At 33.4% G+C, this 22,278-nt stretch overlaps 1 pseudogene; it reads left to right on the top strand.

Annotated features, from left to right (window-relative positions):
- Positions 1 to 8,665: 8,665 nt before the first annotated feature.
- LOC111913450 (major strawberry allergen Fra a 1-2-like) lies at positions 8,666 to 9,208 on the top strand (annotated as a pseudogene).
- The last annotated feature ends 13,070 nt before the right edge of the window (positions 9,209 to 22,278 follow it).

The following is a 22,278-nucleotide window of genomic DNA, read 5'->3' as shown; positions in this document are numbered from 1 at the left end:
TAAATGGGCTGATAGTCTGATATACTCATTCACACATATGATACACTCATACACACAATAGACATTCATTACTTCAACGAAATCGACTGAACAGGGAGAGGGATAAGTAATAATCGATAAGTAATAAGTACAAACAACAAACCTAGATTAATAAATTGCATCAATTGAGCATCGATGTCGTCGATTGACCTGTCAATCTGATTGCAGTGCTTCTTCAACGAAAGGAACATTTGGACTTGTATTATTGTGTTCAACTTCAACATATGTAGAACCAATTGGTGTAAAAGGATGTTGTTGTTTACTCCCGAGGCAATCTCTTCCATTTTTCTGCCCAAAACAAATTAATTTCACAACAATTCAGCATATAAACATTCACCACAAAAATCAATTTAAAAATCAACTTGACAAATGGTTAATTCAAACTCATTCCATGCATTCTTACAAAATCTTTTTTAAAAGTGCATTTATTGTAGTATTATTATATATAAATTTGGCATGTGGATGTTTCTTGTGTTATCAGTTAAGGGATTATTAGCTACCTGCACATCATCATCAATATATAAGGCCCTGGTCCTTTGTTATGGAGATTTTCAGATATTTTTAAATGGGCTGATAGTCTGATATACTCATTCACACATATGATACACTCATACACACAATAGACATTCATTACTTCAACGAAATCGACTGAACGGGGAGAGGGATAAGTAATAATCGATAAGTAATAAGTACAAACAACAAACCTAGATCAATAAATTGCGTCAATTGAGCGCCGATGCCGTCGATTGACCTGTCGTCCGTCGTCTGATCACTAATGGATATGTTGGTGTCGTCAATCGTGGTACAAAATCGATAGAGAATGGAGATGCTTGCCGGATGGAAGTCGAAGGCAGGAAGGAGGCGGACAACGGGAAGTCGGGAACAAAGCAGACGACTCGTATTGAAGAGTTGGTTTATTGAATAAAAAAAACCTATTGAATTTCTTAGTTTCCTTACGCTGTTACGCATTATGATTTTATGAAATAAATTTTTTGAATTAATTAAAAAAAAATAAATTATATACACTGTTTCTAAGTCAAACTCGTATTTCTTAAGTTATTTCATAATTTTTGTCAAAGAAATTTACACTTTTTAATCACAGTTACTGTATATACACATACAACTTCTAGTTTATTTTTTGAATTAATTAAAAATAAAACATAAATTATATATATATATATATATATATATATATATATATATATATATATATATATATATATATATATATCGGGTACGGTTTTGGGTATGGGTATGGACACCCGAAAGATAGAACCATCCCCGATAAATTTGGGGATTTCCTTGGTCAACTTGGGTTCGGGTTTCGACTACCCATCAGATACGGGTTTTTTGCCTTCTCTACATGATATAGCAAAAAAAATATTTTTCAAGGCAAGATGATGTCCACTTAAGCACATTTTGATCACAATATGTCTGGATTTTTTGTTTAATTTTTATTTTTAAAAGACAAAACTTCAAAAATGGTCCCTGTGGTTTCCAGAAATATCAAGTTTAGTCCCTAAGTTCAAAAAACCTCACAGATGGTCCCTGTGGTTTCAAAACTTTTAACAAATGGTCCTTCCGGCTCACTCCGTTAGCATTTCACCATTAACTCATTTTTTAATAAAATATTGTAGGGGTAATTTCGTCATTTCAGTTGTAACCTCCTCTCTTTAAAAGAAATTGCATGTCCGATTTTTGGGCAAATCCTTTAGCTTCATCAGTCGATCATCTCTCCTCCTTTCCACTGTTGCTCGACCGTTGCACCCTTCACGACATCCAATCGCTGCTGATTCAAAGATGGTGACTTGCAGATGTGGGAATGAAGCAACGAAGATCACTTCATGGACGGATCGTAACCCTGGAAGGCAATTTTGGAACTGTAGAAGATGTGGTTTCATTCGATGGTCTGATCCCCCTATGTGTGCTAGGGCATTGGTGGTGATTCCAGGTTTGATAAGATCAATGAATCGATTGGAGGAGAGGGTCGCCATTGTAACTGCAGAATTGTGGAACTACCAGCTGATGTTGTTTTGTTCATGGGTGTTTTTTTTTGGTATTATTTTAATCTCTAAGTATCTTCTGAAGGTTAGGATGGTAATGGAGTTTTGGTTTTTGGTTTGTAACCATTGCAGGGTTTTTTTTATTTTAATCGGATAGGGGTTTTTTTGCTTTCAGTTTATGTATGTAGGTGGTTTTGGAATTGGTGTTGTTGTATTTGGTTTATGTATCAGATTAATGTGTAATGCAGTGGTAATGGTAATGGTAATGGAATGTAGTTTGTTATAGTTCATTGTTCAATTTCTTGAATGTTTTTGAAATGTAATTGTTAAGTGTATTGTAATTGCATCTTGAAGATGGTTTTCATTTGCAATTGAAATGTACATTGTTATTAATTGATCTGTGAAGTGAAGGGTAGTACACAAAACATATTAATTCATCACCAAAAAGTGCATACACACCATTACATTCAAAGTTATAAAGTTCTTAACACAACCATGATGCAAATTTTTAAAAAGACCTACAACACAAGCATTACATGCAAAGTTTTCAAGTTCTTAACACATCTTCAAACAAGTACACATTACATAAGTTTCTAAATACCTACAACACCAACATCCTAATAACCACTAAAAAGTCAATTTTCAGCCTCCTCCAACTTCACCACTGCCTCCCTGCCCTTTACATGTTCTGGAATTGTGCCCTTTGTTATGACACTCTGAACAAGTGACTGCCAAATATTTCCTGCTCAATCTACCAGCTTGGCTGTTTGGCTCATCAACACCCCTTCTTCTTTTCTTCTTAGGCCTCCCAACCTACATATGTTGATATACAATAGTTAAAATTGAATTCATTCCATGTTCACATGTATACTATATATTTGGTGTACTTTAAATACAAACCTGTGTCTTATGTTTTGGTGGAAGTAAAATGAATGGGCAGTCACTTTTAGGCCACATTGTACGTCCATTCAATGGATCAATTTTGTTGAAATACATGGCTTTCCATGTTGATAACCTATAGCAAGGATGGACCCATTCATCAACATGTGGGGCATTTTCACCATTTTCAATTTTGTCCCATATAGCACAAACAACATGTCTACATGGGAAACCTGTAATCTCCCAAAACCTACAACTGCAACTTTGATCATTCAAATTTACCACATATTGGTCTTGCCATGTGCTTGCCACTTGGTACTTCCCTGCCCCATTGTATTTAGCCACATACTTTGATGCATCAGCCTTAATCTTTTCAAACAGTGTAGTTGCAGTAGGGGTTAGAAGTCCTTCACACTTATCTATTTCCTTTTGCACCACACATAACCTCTTCATGAGATACTCTCTAATATACTCTAAGCAAGTGATAATAGGTTTATCCCTACCTTCATCTAGCTTTGAATTGAATACCTCACAAAGGTTATTCAACAAACAATCAGTATGTGCCCTTCCTGAATAATAGATATTAATAGAAGACAATTACACATATAGTAAACACACAAAAGGGAAGATTAACATTTCTCAATAAATTTCTAGAAACTTACCACTAAAGTGAGATTTAGCCCAAGTGTTTGCTGGGATCTTAGACACCCAAGCATGAGCCTCTGCATTGATCTTCTTCAACTCATCCATTGCTCTGTTAAAATGATTGACTGTTGTTCCTCTACCACACTCCCAAAGCTGGTCACTTAAGTCTTTTCCTTTCCATTGCTTCTTCATATTTTCCTGGATATGCCTCAAACAGAACCTGTGTTCTGCACTAGGGAATACTTTCTCCATTGCTGGTATTATTCCCTAAACAAAAGTCAATGTAATCAACATTAGTTAACCAAATGTATTTAGTAAAGGTAATAAAAAAGTTAGGTGGTACACACCTTTTGTCTATCTAAAATGAAGGTAAAGTTTGAATTTGGTCCCGGATCCAGATCTTCTCCTAACAGTTCCAAGAACCAGGTCCAGCTACTTGTTGATTCTGTCTCTACCACTGCATATGCTATAGGGTATATGCCATTGTTTGAGTCCAACCCTACAGCAGTTAACACTTGCCCAGGGTAAGGGCCCTTCATGAAAGTACCATCCAGACCTAGAAAATCTCTTAATCCAGATTTGAATCCTAACTTCAATGCACCTAAACAGACATATATTCTTCTAAAAGTTCTTGTGGTAACAGACAGGGAGGTTTCTGGATACACATCAATCCGAACTGTTGTACCAGGATTAGTGTTGAGTAGCTCCAACACATAATCCCTCAAAAATCCATACTGTACTTGGTAGTCCCCACTAATGATACGCTCAGCCATTGACTTTGCCCTAACAACCTTTTGCAATGACATTCCTACCTCCAGTTTCTTGCACAACTCTTCGTGTAAAGCTTTCACTGGAATTTTAGGGTTACTCTGTATTTGTTGAACAATTAAGTTTGCTACGTATCTGGAAGTGCAAGCTTTAACCGCCCTTGTTTGCAAACATTTATGCTCATCCTGTACTGTTTTCACCAACCAATCCTGATTTTCATTAGCCCTCGATATTTGGACTGCCCATGGACATGTACCTTTATTGGCAATTACATCTTTACCCTTGCACTTTGCCCTACTTCTGGTTGAGGGCCCACCACTATCAACTCCTGTAGAAGGCTTACTTACAACACCTTTACATTTCACCCTAATCCGGATTTTGTCATTTTTGGCTAGGTATAAAGACCTCCTTGTTGCTACAGCATGTGAGTTCATGTAGTTTTTAACATCAACCTTGGTTTTGAAGACCTGACCAATCTGAAATGGTTTAACATGAACCTCTCCATGTGAGCATGTACTTGACTTACTCAACTCTTTTAGCAGTCTCTTCCTATCATCTTCATGAAATCCTGCAAATTGATAATCATCAGTGGCAATAACTTCCAACTCATTATCAAAGTCAACCACTCCAATCCCATCATCTTTTGAATGATTGTTCAAGATTCCATGTTCATCCACATCAATAGCATTATGGAATTCACTCATGTCTACATCTACATCAAATTGTATGTTAGACTCATCCACATTGTATTCACTGTCATCAGAATCATCTCCACTATCCTCAGAACCATGGCTACTCTCAGAGTAGAAAGCATCTCCACTATCATCACTCACCATACCCTCTAGATAATCCACTTCTGGTTGTTTTTCAAATGAAGTTTGAACATTAAACTCAGCATCATAATCAGCATAAAGTGAGTAATCCTCTACAAATGGTTCATAGTCATCAACTGTTGTAGTATTAGCTCCATCATCAGCTTGGCAGCTTGGTTCCTGTACATGGTAAGTTCCCAATTGTTCTTCAGTTTCAACTGCACTAGTGATCACTTCTTCTTGAGTTTCAATTTCATGATTCACCACTTCCTTTTGAATGACATGACTTTGTTTACCTTGTGACCTTATAAATGGTAGAATACTCTTTGAGTAATCATGGCCTTCATCAACATCTAACACTTGTGACTGCTCATAATCAGGGTTCATATACTTGTTTAGATCAAGCTTTCTACTACATGAGCCTGCTTCTCTCCTACAAGGTTTCTTTCTATTCATTTCAGGTGACACACTATCAGGCTCCAACTCTTCAATAACAACTTTAGAAGGAGACTTGTAATAACTAGCTACCCTTGTCTGACCAGTTTCAATATACACCCTAATAAGTCTGTGTTTAGGGACATATGATACCATTTTAAGTACATCTTGATCATTACATAAAGGCATTAAGCCATAGTCCAAAGGGTATTCAGGGATACAGAAATGGTAGTAAAGGGTTTGCTCAGTTTTGTACCCTAGTTCTCGAACCATGTCGTCAAGCTCATGAACTGAAAATAAATCAGTGTCAACATAATCTACATATGCTACAACACCATCAACGTATTTCCTTCCAGGTGCTTTGGTGAAGACACCACTGTAGTGTATCTTAACCGTGAAATAGTTCTCATAACCTTCTGTAAACACAAAAAAAAGAAAGAGTAAAATCAATGATTTCCTTACGTCAACACAATAGACCAAGAAAAAACAAGTTTTGTTGTAGTATTGTACCGTATGTTTTTCCTAAGTCCTCCACGGTTACAAATTTTTCTCGAAAACACCATATTGATAGCACCATTGCAATTTCTGCAGCTTAAAACCCTAAATCCCAATTTCTGTTCTTGCTTCTACGATGGGAATGAACCCGATGACTAAACCTATAACTGGTTATCTTCTTGGGAGAGGGACGGGTAGTGATGTGCAAGCAAGTAATCATTTCATATTAAAGAGAGGATGTTACAACTGAAATGACGAAATTACCCCTGCAATATCTTATTAAAAAATGAGTTAACGGTGAAATGCTAACGGAGTGAGCCGGAAGGACCATTTGTTAAAAGTTTTGAAACCACAGGGACCATCTGTGAGGTTTTTTGAACTTAGGGACTAAACTTGATATTTCTGGAAACCACAGGGACCATATAAACATTTCACAACAATTCAGCATATAAACATTCACCACAAAAATCAATTTAAAAATCAACTTGACAAATGGTTAGTTCAAACTCATTCCATGCATTCCTACATAATCGTTTTTAAAAGTGCATTTATTGTAGTATTATTATATATAAATTTGGCACGTGGATGTTTCTTGTGTTATCAGTTAAGGGATTATTAGCTAACTTCACATCATCATCAATATATAAGGCCCTGCTCCTTTGTTATGGAGATTTTCATATATTTTTAAATGGGCTGATAGTCTGATATACTCATTCACACATATGATACACTCATACACACAATAGACATTCATTACTTCAACGAAATCGACTGAACAGGGAGAGGGATAAGTAATAATCGATAAGTAATAAGTACAAACAACAAACCTAGATTAATAAATTGCATCAATTGAGCATCGATGTCGTCGATTGACCTGTCAATCTGATTGCAGTGCTTCTTCAACGAAAGGAACATTTGGACTTGTATTATTGTGTTCAACTTCAACATATGTAGAACCAATTGGTGTAAAAGGATGTTGTTGTTTACTCCCGAGGCAATCTCTTCCATTTTTCTGCCCAAAACAAATTAATTTCACAACAATTCAGCATATAAACATTCACCACAAAAATCAATTTAAAAATCAACTTGACAAATGGTTAATTCAAACTCATTCCATGCATTCTTACAAAATCTTTTTTAAAAGTGCATTTATTGTAGTATTATTATATATAAATTTGGCATGTGGATGTTTCTTGTGTTATCAGTTAAGGGATTATTAGCTACCTGCACATCATCATCAATATATAAGGCCCTGGTCCTTTGTTATGGAGATTTTCAGATATTTTTAAATGGGCTGATAGTCTGATATACTCATTCACACATATGATACACTCATACACACAATAGACATTCATTACTTCAACGAAATCGACTGAACGGGGAGAGGGATAAGTAATAATCGATAAGTAATAAGTACAAACAACAAACCTAGATCAATAAATTGCGTCAATTGAGCGCCGATGCCGTCGATTGACCTGTCGTCCGTCGTCTGATCACTAATGGATATGTTGGTGTCGTCAATCGTGGTACAAAATCGATAGAGAATGGAGATGCTTGCCGGATGGAAGTCGAAGGCAGGAAGGAGGCGGACAACGGGAAGTCGGGAACAAAGCAGACGACTCGTATTGAAGAGTTGGTTTATTGAATAAAAAAACCTATTGAATTTCTTAGTTTCCTTACGCTGTTACGCATTATGATTTTATGAAATAAATTTTTTGAATTAATTAAAAAAAAACATAAATTATATACACTGTTTCTAAGTCAAACTCGTATTTCTTAAGTTATTTCATAATTTTTGTCAAAGAAATTTACACTTTTTAATCACAGTTACTGTATATACATATACAACTTCTAGTTTATTTTTTGAATTAATTAAAAATAAAACATAAATTATATATATATATATATATATATATATATATATATATATATATATATATATATCGGGTACGGTTTTGGGTATGGGTATGGACACCCGAAAGATAGAACCATCCCCGATAAATTTGGGGATTTCCTTGGTCAACTTGGGTTCGGGTTTCGACTACCCATCAGATACGGGTTTTTTTGCCTTCTCTACATGATATAGCAAAAAAAATATTTTTCAAGGCAAGATGATGTCCACTTAAGCACATTTTGATCACAATATGTCTGGATTTTTTGTTTAATTTTTATTTTTAAAATTTTGAAATTTTAGGATTATATTTTTGTTTACATTTATTACATCCCTTACGTTTTATTTTAGATACATCACCACACTACACACAGATACAAAATATAAAAGCCAATAAAAGGATGTATAGAAATATTAATAACATCAACACGGAAATTGTGAGACTTATACGCAATTTTGTTTGATTCCTATGGTGTATTGCAGCTAAAGCTAATTTCAAATGTGGACAAGTAACAACATGTTGATTTTGCCAATGTTAATGTACAACTACAATTGCATCAAATCCAACTTCACATATCTCTACCCACTTCAACATATAACATATAAATACAACCCACATCAACCTTCAATCTCCATAACACAAAACACACAAATCCACCAATTTAATATTTTTAACAATCTTTTAGCCTCAAAAAACCATGGGTGTCTTGACATATACCAATGAACATATTTCCACAATCCCTCCATCAAGAATTTTCAAGGCCTCCATCCTCGGCTCACACATTTTGATGCCCAAACTCTTTCCAGATGCAATTAAAAGCGTTGAATTTGTCAAAGGTGACGGTGGGTCCGGAAGCATTAAGTAGATTAACTTTGCAGGAGGTAAACTTATATCTAATCCAATATCTATTAATAAGGGCAAATATATATGTCTAATTAAATTCTTGTATGTAGGTTTTGTAAAGCACGAAATAGATGAAGTGAATGAGAAGACATTCACATACAAGTATAGTTTGATTGAAGGTATGGGTATATCAAACAAGGTTGAGAAAGTGTCTTATGATATTAAGTTTGAAGGTTCACTTGATAATGGCACCATTGCGAGAATAACCACAACTATTTACACCCGTGGTGATTTTGAGCTTAAGGAAGAAGAACTAAATGTAGGTAAAGAAAAGGTTTTAGGGCTTTACAAGGTTGTGGAAGGCTACCTCCGTAAAAACCCTAATGCATATGTTTAAATATTCTCATTTTGAATGTTGTAAGATTCCTACTATTTTCTGAGAAATAAACATCACACCATCAATAAAATTTACTTACAAAAATGTTTCTTTGGTATAATGAAGACTATGAGTTTGTTGTGTAGACCAAGAAATATTTGGTGTTTACATTAAAGGCACACTGATTGTAAGGAGACATTGAGTAGCATGTCGGGATCAGTTTGAAAAACCAAACCAAACCGAATTTCAAGCCAGACTAAAATAAATATTGAATTACTTTTCAGTTTGGAAACCTTGGAAACCAATTTTAAATGTTAATTATAAAGCTCAAAATTTCAATTATAAAGTTACAAAGTTTCAAACATCAAATACAATGTTACAAACCAAACATAAAATACAAAGTTACAAACATCAAATAAAAAGTTCGAAACATAAAATTCAACATTGAAACATAAAATCCAAAGTTCCAGTGACGGACAGGAGATGGTGCCATAAAACAGAAGTGAAAGTGATAAGAAAGACCTTAAACTATAAAACTATTAGTTATTCAGTTAATTGATTATTTAATAAATTAAATTTGCCAATTTAGTTTCGTTTGGTTTGGACTTTACCGGATCATAACTCAAAACATAAACCGGATTCATAATTTTGTTTGGTTTAAAGTTAAACCGACTACTGAATTTGAAAGTTGGATTTGTCTGAATTCAACATTGTTTCGTTTGATTTTCGGATTCTTGAGTTCCAAACCAAATAAGGCACAAACGTAGCTTGTGGAATTGGCATATAGTGATAGTTATCATATTCATGCATCAAAATGGCTTCTATGAAGACTAGGTGAATGCGATATACTGATATAAGAATTAAAACCCCAACAATTTGTTTCTAGTACAAATTTTCATATTCAGTGTTGCTCTCACTATAAATTTATTTGTAGGAATGTAGGTGTTTAATTGATTAATTCTTATGTCTAAAACTTTATGTGGAATCAACATCTTTTATGCTTGATAAATTTGTTAAGGTAATAAGATAAATTAAAAGCATTATATGATATATTGCATAATCGATGCTGATGTGGGTCGATTGCATGGAATGGCTAATGATTGAAACATTGCTTGATAAAAATGGTACAACATATCTATCCAACATATTCATCCAGTGTTTATTATCTCCTATTTTTTTAACACCAAAACATATTTATTTATTAACTATGTGGTTAAAATTAAAATAACACAAAAATATAAAGAATATATGGACCAACATGACACTACTAATAAAAAAAAAACTTATAAATTTTTTAAAGAGATGCCTATTGTATTATTTACCTGCATAGCCTCTTTAAATTCAGTTATAAATGTTTTATGTGTTGAAGATTTAATTAGGTAAATAGATGAGTTTATATGCCTTGTGATTTACTAACAGTTAAAAGTTGCAACCCGTTGGGAGGAGATATAAAGATAAACCTATACATGAACGAAAACTGAAATATTAGTTAGAAAATGGGACAAAAAAATCAAGAAAATATCAAGGGAAAGGGATTTGGGAAAAAGGTCACCTTATAGTGTTTATGGAAGATCCATCCATCACCAAGCTCCATCTCCATCATCTTTATAACCTCCTCAACCTGCAATTACAAATTTAGTAATTTAGATTAAGTAATTATATTCTTAATATTAATTATTGATTATTGTACCTTTTTAATATGAGCAGGAGGATCATCATTAAGTACCAAAATAACGCGTCCACGTCCGTGTTCTAATGAGTGTGTACCTATAACTCTTTCATTACACCAACCCTTAAGTATAAATAAAATCAATGAATGAGAAGAAGAAAAGTCTGAGAAACTAACAATGAATGATATTGGAAAAGTAAACATTACCTTGAATTGAATACCATGAGTGTAGCTTTTGTGAAACTCTTTGTGAACTTCTTGTATCTTCTTTGTCTCCAGGAGCAAACTTGAATCCACAGGTTTTACAAGTATGTAATAGAAAATCAGATTGACCTAAATCCAAATGAAACTGGGCATACTTCATTTTCTACTTTAAAACTGATGGGTTTTGAGCAATACATCATTCTTATGGTGTACATGCAAACTCTAATAGCTTTTGGATCTAGTTTGTCTAATGAACATGCAATTGAATATCCAAAGCTATAAACCCTAGATCTAGCATAAAATTAATCATATTAACATAAAATAGGGCTTAGATCTTACCTTTGATTGTTATATAGCAATAAAAATCAATCCTTGGCTTCAGAAAGCTTAGTGCCTCAAATGTTGCACCTCTAATGGAGTCACAAACACCAAGAGCAACTTGGATGAAGAGGAGAAGAGAGGAGGCAGCCAAAAAACGTCTACAAACCCTAGAGGGAGTCTTAGCCACATTTTTGGGGCAATATGGTTCCTTTATATAGGTAGGCTATTAGGGTTTTCAACTAGGAAACCCTAATCTGACTGCTTAAGCCCTAAGTAGCCCATGGATTCCTTTAACATATCCCTTGGACGATTTCTAATGGGCTTCCCCATAGAATTCGTCCAACCTATATATTATTAAGTAATCCATAGCCCAATTGTAATTATCTCATAATTACAAATCCAGTCCCCTAAGTTTAATTAATCTCTTTTAGCCACAAAATTAATTCTTAATTAATTCTTGACTAATATTAATTAAACAATATGATTTCTCCTTGAATATATTTTTCTTATAATATATTAATAAATCATAATTAAACCTTTCTCTCCTTAATTCATCCTACATATTGCTATGGTGAAGGCAACTCAAAATGACCATGCTCATAATCTGGCAAGTACATACCAAAATAGTTATGGACTTAGACACTAATCCAACAGTCTCCCACTTGGATAAGTCTAATAACAATTCTGCGTATAACTTCAGATCCTGATTAGCAATCGTAGCTTTCAAAAGTCGCTGTCAACTATGATCTTATCAGAAGCGTGTCCTTTAGATAAGGGATTATATATTCCTCCATTCTTGATATTGTATAGACATGAATTCTAATCATTCTCTCTATACTATTTCCCGACTTCCAATTTATGACGACTGACAACAGACTACAATTGAACACATCAACTTAGTCTCCGCTTGGCCAAGCGCTTATGTGCCATCACTAAATCATTGAGGGGCCCAAAGATATCGATTTTATCCCACTTTGGGTAAAAGGAATGGATAAACTTCGACTTAAATGCTCGCTTGCATTAACTCATCGAATCACACACAACAATAAGTTTTATGACACCAAGTTACTGGTGCGTTTACTTATTATCAATGTGCAACCGACTAGCAAATAACAACTCACACATCTTGGTTTTAAGAATATACAATATTATCAACTCACAATCACTCGTGATAGAATCCATGAAGTGATTCTTGTGAGCGTGGGTTTAATCCAGTGCTCAAAATCATATTCATAAGCACTCATGAACGTTGCAGAAAACCTTTGCTATGTCTAATACACTTTAGACAATCTACAAACCAATTCATGACAGTCTTCATTCATACCTACTTCTAACATATGAACGACTGTGGACCATTCGAATAATTTGATTATTCTGAAACAATTAATTATTCAGGAAGTCAAAACATGCAAAGTGAAACACAAGAATAATACTAATCCTATATGGTCCCATACCTTTGAGTATAAATAAAACACCTTTTATTCATCACCATATCGATTACTCATTATTTGTTGTTTCTGTTAATTAACTTATTACTTGAATTATTACTACACTTGTCCCATGCGCTCAGCATGCACACAATGTTTACCTACGGTCCTTACTTTGTGAAATAGATCAAATGAACACATTTCCAATCATACTCATTTCACAACTCCCAATCCTTATCACAAGTGTAAGAATATCAAATTCTTGCCACTTATAGAATATGCTAGATTCTAACATTTTATGCAATGATCCTTTTGCAATGTCATAGCACAAAAGTCACAATGAATATTGCCAATGAAATTACAAAGTCCTCTATTGGAGATTGTTACAAGACAATTCCATAGACGTGATGTCTCTCACTCAAAGTACATTCCTTTGAACATCCTTTTGCATAAAAAATTTACAATCTAGACATAGACTCTCAATATCCAACTCCCAATATGGAAACATTTCCATATTTTCCATATGACAACTCATTCATAATAGAACCTTATCTATTCATAATAATGTCGATATGGTCCATCCAATACCATACTTCCAACTACTCACAAGCAACCAATCTTCAGCGAACTTTGGATCGTCCTTTGATAGTTGTTTAATTATTTTAGTTAAAACCGGTTCTAGTCCTTTTTCCCTCTTAATGCGCTAGACATTTGGAAAATTTTAGAATGGTCAACTAACATTTGCAATCAATCCTATACCCGAAGCATATGGGACACGATGCATAATGTCTTACATAAAGATGTGATACTTTATCAATCTTATGCCATAATATTATATGTGTCACGTTCTCACAATTCAAACTATGAAGAGGGATGCCATAATCATAATCGAAATTTGAGAACACACTATGTATCCTTGACTAAATTTATTAAAATTTCTCAATCTAAGATTTAGATTTTGAAACGAAGTACAATATTCTCTCCCTTAATTCTAGCAAAACAACTTTTCAACCCTTGCGACTTTGCAAAGTATAACTTTTGTTTTCTATAATTAATATTGCTAACTTGCAATATTAGCCTTAATAATCATACAAGCATAACATTTATGCTCCCACTATCATGATGATCATTATCATATAAGCATAACACTTATGCTCCCACTAGCTTTGACATGTTTTTAGAAAACAACTGAACTTCCAGAAAACAATACCTATTGAATTTCTTAAGTTCATATTTCTAATACCTAATGCTCTGATAATCCTTTATCTAAGCTTCTTAAACTTATACACTTTTGCCTTAGATAGCTCATATGTATGTCTAAACAATTCAGACTAATTGCCAAATCTCACAATTTCAAATTATGGAAAGGGATACTGTAACCATAATCGAATTCGAGAATACAATTTTTCACAATTACTATCTTCTTAAAATCTCTCTTAGTGAAAGCATTTCCTCACAGTCATTCTCATGAAGGAGGTAATCTTATGACACTTAGATTTTATGGTGTATGAGTTCCTATCAATGTGAATTTGCCAAAACCAAGGTTTGCGACAAATCCAAACTCATATGGACCGAACCTTCTCAATCTTGATCTCTTGCCTTATGGTAACACGGGTGCCCACCATGACTTCCAAGTAGTTAAGCAGCTCACCCTTTCCTATCACTGTACTTTTCATTAATCAAGGTGCTTGCCTTTTATGCGTTCAAATGAGAACTCATAGAACTCACATGCATAATTAACTCAATTGGAATGACACATAAACAAAATAACGTCAACACGATAGGTTATAAACCTCAAGTCGTGTGCTAGTGATGACCGATAAGGTTTATTCTTGATTTGTTTTGAAACCTTTCAAGACCATTAAGACTCCCACTGACTCCTTGACATATAAGATTCTCTTGTCAATAAACATTTCTCGACAAACAAGTATTAAAGAGTTAGTGTAGCTTTTATCAAGACAAAACACTTCACAAAATTGGTCCTAGTTGGTCTTTGTCTTATCCAAGACATCACAACTTTCCAATTTCAAATGTAAAAGAATAAGAAAACCTTTTCCAAATTCCACATTTAATGAATGTTATAAACCTTCTTAAGACTTGTCACTCAATGTCACAATCTTAACTCTCAGACTTGTTTTTGGAACGAAGTATGATTGACTTCTTGATTTAACCATTTCTTCAATTCTCGATTCCTCTTCTCAGACATACAATTGTACTAAGACTCACTTAGAGGATCAATTGGGATATGGTTCTTAATCATTAAGACCTATCATAAAACATAATAAAAGGTACTCTCCCTTCTTCTTAGAATAGAGAAACTTTTATCTTTCTGCCTACTTGATTCTTTTTATTCGTTCTGCTATTGATTGAAACTCTTTTAATCAACTCAGAATTACACTTAATCTTATAAGTATAATCATATTCACTAAACTTTAGTAAATCATGACGAATATCTTTGTCACTCTTGTGGAAGACTTGATCAATGTACAACCTAGTGTACTCGATCTCCTAGACCTTCAATTGACACTTTGTCAAAGAATTAGTCTAAATATCCCAAATGTGAAAGTTTTTTTTTCATTCATCATACAATACTCGTTGCATGATTCCAAGTTTCTGTCCAATTGAAATTTGGGCGATGAGAAACTCTCCCTATTTGGTAAATTCTCGACATTTCCACAAATAACATAATTAAGAATCAAATCCATTATTGCTAATAATAGAAACATTCAAACATAAATTTTTCATACACGCCATTTCAAGGATAAATAAATAATATAAAATCAAAATTTATTTTATTGCGGAAAAATTTGTCCTTACAATGCAATTCAATTGAAAACTATGTTAATACATATTTCTTAGCAATCTATTCTAACTCCAAGTAGTAGCTCAAGAATCCAATCTTCAAGCAATGCAATCGAAATCCATTTCTTACGATTAGATTCCGCTCACTTCTTCCCTTAAGCTTCCTCTCTTTTCTTTGATCCTACAAATCATCAAAATGTAATCTTATCACATCATGTATTAAGAATCTAGAATAGGAACATAAAAGAATTAGTTACTGGATTTTACCTGAAGTAGAGCCATACGTCTTGACTCTCCCATCTCTTAGATCTCTTAGGTAGTTAGGGCAGCTTCGTCTCCAATGCCCCTTCTCTTGGCAATAAAAGCAAATGGACTCCTTTGGCACAACACATCGGACAATCATAGACTTAGTTCTTTCTAGAGTTCCGATATCCATTGCAGTTTGGCAGTTTGACTTACCAGACAAATTTGCTTAACCAGCACGCCAAATCATTTCTGATTCAGCAGCTATAAGCAAATAGGTGAGATCAATGAGGGTCACATCGTGTTCCATCATATAGTACTCTCTAATGAACTCACTATATGATTCAGGAAATGACTAAAGAACCTAGTCAATAGCCAACTCTCCTAAAATCTTGACACCCAACATCCTCAACCTATCAATGTGTGACTTCATCTCTAAGACGTGTGCACACACAGGTTTCCCATCTTCGTGCTTGATTTCCAACAGGGCTTGAGTGAGCTTGAAATTTTCAAGCCTTTGAACTTGTGGGGTAGGGAGAACAATTGGAGGAGGTGAAGCATGATCTCTTGTTCCTCGATCGAATTATGGAATATCATCTTCATGTGGAAAGCTTGTTCCATGGAATTTGGGAAGACCATAGTTGTCATACTCTGACATCTACAAAACGGGAGAAAATTCAAGTTAAGTTGATTAGAATCCTTGATGTGACACCCAAATGAAACATCGAGGCTAGGATCCAACACAATACTCTACAACCTAGAAGAAGGATGCCGTAATCTAGTTTCAGAATATTTGAAGGTAGGTAAATGATGATTTACCAATTTCCACCATGAAAAACGAAAAAGGAAACTTAAGTTTCAAATGTATTGAAAACTCCTTGATCTTTTGAGATTCATTGAACTTTTCAATGACATGTTTAAATCTCGATATGCCCCTCGATTTGTGACTGGGATGCCGAGGATCACAAAACAGGGTGAGAATAACCATGCAAACTTACATGGTACCCCCAATGTTACAGTCACCTATTCGATGTGCCGATTAACCACACACGCTCCACCGAACTATGACAAACAACGAGTCACCATTTGCTACCTTTGCTTAGAACCATTTAGTGTGCCGATTAACCACACATGCTCCACTAACGTCTTCGCAAGGGCACAAAGTGTAATTTCATTGAATTGCATCAATTCACTTTTGCCAAAAGTAACTAAGATTGAGAATTTTGTAAAACATTTAGTTACTTTATACTTCATTATACTTTTAATGGAAAGGGTTTTGGTCCTATCCTACCCGTTCGGCTAACGACCCTCCACTACTCAAGAGTGCGGTGGGTAAGAGTGGATACCCATTTAATTGCCATTTTATAGGCAATTTCCTTGAACACCCCTTATAGACCAGCTTCGTGAATGAGGCCTACGAACGGTAAGACTGACACTTTACTCATACATATATAATACTAGACTTTTAATGTTATATATAGTATAGGGTGTATTTTACACTTTTAAAATACTAGGTGGTCTAATTTAATAAATTATACTTTTAATTTAATTAAATGTAAACCAAAAGTTTATGGGTTTATTAAATCTCTTTTAATTATACACTTTAATTAGTTAATAAAACCATAAAGGTGTAATTTGAACTTTTCAAAATACTAGGGTTTAGAATTTAACATTTTCAAAATTAAACTTTTAATCAACTTTTAAATTCCAAAACTTGAGGGCAAGTTTCGAAACATTTCAAAACATTAGGGTTTAACTTATTTAAATTTCAAAAACAAAACTTTTAAGTTCAAATTTAAACTATAAAACCTAAAGGGAGTAATTTGAAACTTTTTCTAACTTTATCAAGAATATTTTAGATCACAAAATTTAAATAAGGCAATTAACAATTAATTGGTGGTTATCTAATTTGACCTAACCCAAATTCTTGCAAGATAATTCATCAAATAACTCAAATAATTAAACATTATCTTATAAGGCAACAAATATTTGATTAATTGGTAATTATCTTCTATTTTGGTAAGGATATTCACCCAAAATCAATAAAAATCGGATTTTATTCATCAAAAACGTTTTTGGTAATAAGCCTAAGTCAAAATAGCACAAAATCCCGAAATTACCTCTTTCTGACGAGTTGACTCGGCGAGTCAGGCATGGACTCGGCGAGTTCAACCATGGACTCGGCGAGTCCAGCCCCCAGAAACCCTGATTTTCGATTTTTAAGCAAGAATAATCCATAATAACATCAAATACATCAAACAAACAGCCTTGGCTCTGATACCACTTATGTGTTTTGAGCAATACATTATTCCTATGGTGTACATGCAAACCCTAATAGCTTTTGGATCTAGTTTGTCTAATGAACATGCAATTGAATATCCAAAGCTATAAACCTTAGATCTAGTATAAAATTAATCATATTAACATAAAATAGGGTTTAGATCTTACCTTTGATTGTTATATAGCAATAACAATCAATCATTGGCTTCAGAAAGCTTAGTGCCTCAAATGTTGCACCTCTAATGGAGTCACAAACACCAAGAGCAACTTGGATGAAGAGGAGAAGAGAGGAGGCAGCCAAAAAACGTCTACAAACCCTAGAGGGAGTCTTAGCCACGTTTTTGGGGCAATAGGGTTCCTTTATATAGGTATGCTAATAGGGTTTTCAACTAGGAAACCCTAATCTAACTGCTTAAGCCCTAAGCAGCCCATGGATTCCTTTAACATATCCCTTGGACGATTTCTAATGGGCTTCCCCATAGAATTCGTCCAACCTATATATTATTAAGTAATCCATAGCCTAATTGTAATTATCTCATAATTACAAATCCAGTCCCCTAAGTTTAATTAATCTCTTTTAGCCACAAAATTAACTCTTAATTAATTATTGACTAATATTAATTAAACAATATGATTTCTCCTTTAATATATTATTCTTATAAAATATTAATAAATCATAATTAAACCTTTCTCTCCTTAATTTATCCTACATATTGCTATGATGAAGGAAACCCAAAAGGACCATGCTCATAATCGGGTCAAGTACATACCAAAATAGTTATGGACTTAGACACTAATCCAACAAAAACCTTTTTGGAGTTTGTTGCAACTAACTCTTGTCCAAAATTAAGTTTGTTTGGATCATTTTCTTTGAAATGATCATATCATTACCTTTGCATATCCAAAACCAAAAGTCAACTCTAACTTCTTGTATGGTAAAAATGGAACAAACAAAGATTCATTTTAAATTCTAAAGTGAAATAAACTAATTGATCTGGTATTTTGAAAGCTTTCCTTAAAGTATAAGAAAACAGAACCTAGCAAATTACATGCTAAAATTCAACAGACCAAAATAGTTTTTTTTGTCTCTATCCGAATTGTCTTTTATATAGTTCAATGAAGTTGTCAATCTTTCCTAAAGGGAATCAGTCTTAAATTTAAAAAGTAATCATTTGATATTCAATAAAGTTTTTAGATACACGAAATACAATCTCAGCTTTAGTTTGCTAACTTCTCACACACTTCATCTATGACACTAATAACAAAATTGAAACACTTCATCAAAATCCTATATTAAGAATTTAAAACTGCAGCAATTTTGGTAGCATAATCTACATCGGTTGTAATATCATTAGAAAGCACCCCAAAAACCGTGTGGATTAGGATTATTAAAACAACTGATGCATATGTTAAAGTGAATAGACATAAGCTGAATAAGGAAGGAATATACCTATCTGTTTTTGTTTTTGGAATTCGACGCGTGTATATAATGGGAATTTTGGGCTCTCTGGTAAAGTCTTCGTCATCGGACAAGTTATCCAAAAGGGGAAGAGGTGGATCTAGGGCTTGGCTTCGTGATGTAGAAGAAAAAGGTCTAAAGAATGATTTCGGAACAACATTTTTATTATTATTATTATTATTATTATTATTATTATTATTATTATTAAAACACCTATTTAAAATATGTTTGGATTAGCGAAAAGATTTTTGATGTAACTTTTACATGTAAAGACATTTTTGTGATTTTTTGAAACTCTTTATTTTTCTCTATGCAAAAAGTTATTTTTAAAAGAATTTTTCTATTACCGAAACATTTTTTGGCTTTTTGAAAAACATTAAAAGTTAAAAGTTATTTTCGATTGCATTGTTTGTTGTTGCCATGAAGAACAAGTAATATTTGCTCGGAACTCGGATTTTAGAATGCAAAACTGCGAACTCATCTTTTGATGCGCATGCTATTAAATTTGAGTTTTATTTTGATAGATTTTGATTTCCCTCTGAATTTTAAACCACAAAATGTTAATTGAAATCCTTTTATTGGATTGCAAAATAGGCAGCTCCAAATAAACCACAAATAGACAATCATATAAACAACAATTGAGAATCACATAAAGAATCGGTAACACTTTACCAGACAATGCGGATCTAGGACGGAAGTTAAGCAGGTCTAGTGTATGAAAAACAAATAAAAATACAACAATTTTAAATTTTAAGATATTTTTAGTTTTTTTCAACAAGAAAAATGTCAATGAGAGACTTTTCTTGTAAGAGTTGGTACCATGGAGGGGGTTTTTAATAAAAGAAAATTTGTTTAAGGGTATTTTTGGTAGTATAATGACTGTAATCCTCTTCCAAGTGGGGTGTTTGGACCCCACCTCTAACAAGATGGCTCCGCCACTACATACAACATCATTACAAATTCAGCTACTTACTTTATCCTTATGGAACTTGATAGGAAAATCAAAAAAGAAAAACCCTTTAGTTTGAAACAATTGAAAACGATTTTCTTCTTGGTTTTGTGAAACTTGAAGGATGATGGATCTAGAAGAAAGCTCTAGACCAAAAGATTATGATACTAAAATACTCACTTCAGAAGTACACACAAAAATGAAAGATTGTGAATGCTTTTTATACTTTTCTTATTGAAGCAACGGGGCAACTAAAAAGCAAGAAATCCATCAAAATAAGTGGCCAAGCATAATATACAAACGGGGTCAAAAGCAACTCATTCAACAGTTTGCAAAGTATAAGTTTGTTAAACCATCTTATGTGTTGCAGTGATCAGTTTTTAACTACAACACTTTGGTTCGAACCAAAAGAGTCTAAAACAACATTTTGGATTGTTATATGATTTCCAGACTAAAATATTGTTCGTATTCTAAATTGTTCTTCGTGTTCTAAATTGTTCTTCACTCTGGAATGTGAGAATTCATTCTGAAATAGTTTAAAGGCAAGGAAAAAAAACTATAATAGTTTTTTCTAAGTTATCAACGATTAATAATGACAAATAAAAAGTTTTTTTTAGACTTTAGATATGAAGTAACAATCTATTTGTGACATGTCCTTTGCATATTTCTAGAAATGTCTTCACATTTCAGACTTCATTTAATAATTCATAAAAGCACATAAGCACGAACTAGCCATTAAAATCTCAAATTCTCAATATTGTCAGGATCATATTATTTTGCCAAATAAATTTGAGATATTGTGTGTCTAGATGTTAAGTATAGAATTGTTTTCAATGTATACTCAAGTAGGAAACCCTTTTGGAAGAGTCTGGTCGGACGAGTCCTCTATGCTTCAAATCATGATTGTAAAAATCGTTTGATGGTAGCTCGGCGGTCGACTGACGATAAGCGATTAATCAAACTCGACGGGGATTAATCGGCGATTAATCAAGGACCCTAAATTATTAATAAAATTATTTAAAAATCAATAGTTCCTAAAAAATTAAGTATTTGGAAATTTTAAATTTTAAAATTTTGAAATTTTAAAAATTTTAGTATAATATTTGAACATTTGAAAGCTTAAAAATTTAAAATTTTAAAATTTTAAAATCTTGGTGTAATATTTGAAAATTATTTTTTTTTAATTTTTTAAATATTTCCCGCCTATGACCGCCGAGGACCGCCAAGACCGAGTTTGACCGATTTTGACCAATTTACGCCAAGTATCCTAATCGTAATCGGTTCGAAGCCGTCAAACGATTAATCGGCCGCCAATGCCGATTTCTGCAACATTGCTTCAAACATATTGATTATTTTGTCAATTTATTTAAAAATACATTATTTTTCCTTAAATTTATTTTGATTTGTGATTAATTTAATCAATATTTTTTTATTAGATTCTTAAAATCATCTAGTTATTTTTCTCATTTATATTCTTAACAATCATCTAGTTGTTTTTATAATTATCCCTAAATTAAATTTTCTATCAAACCCAAATTTGCTAAAGAAAATATTTTGATCAAGTAGTTTATGGTATGGAGTGACCATTTCATATGAGAGGTCAGGAGTTTAAGTGGTAGAGACATAATTGGTTATTTTGGACTATATTAGTTAGTTTTTCATTAAAAAAAAAAAAAAAAAACTTTATGGTGCCTATACCCGAGTCCGACTTGACCCATTTTCCGTCGGTCATCTCAA

The sequence above is a fragment of the Lactuca sativa genome, chromosome 1 (genome assembly GCF_002870075.4).
Source record: "Lactuca sativa cultivar Salinas chromosome 1, Lsat_Salinas_v11, whole genome shotgun sequence".
Lineage (NCBI taxonomy): Eukaryota > Viridiplantae > Streptophyta > Magnoliopsida > Asterales > Asteraceae > Lactuca > Lactuca sativa.
The sequence above is the reverse complement of the archived record's forward strand: the minus strand, read 5'-3'. Positions and strand labels throughout refer to the sequence as shown.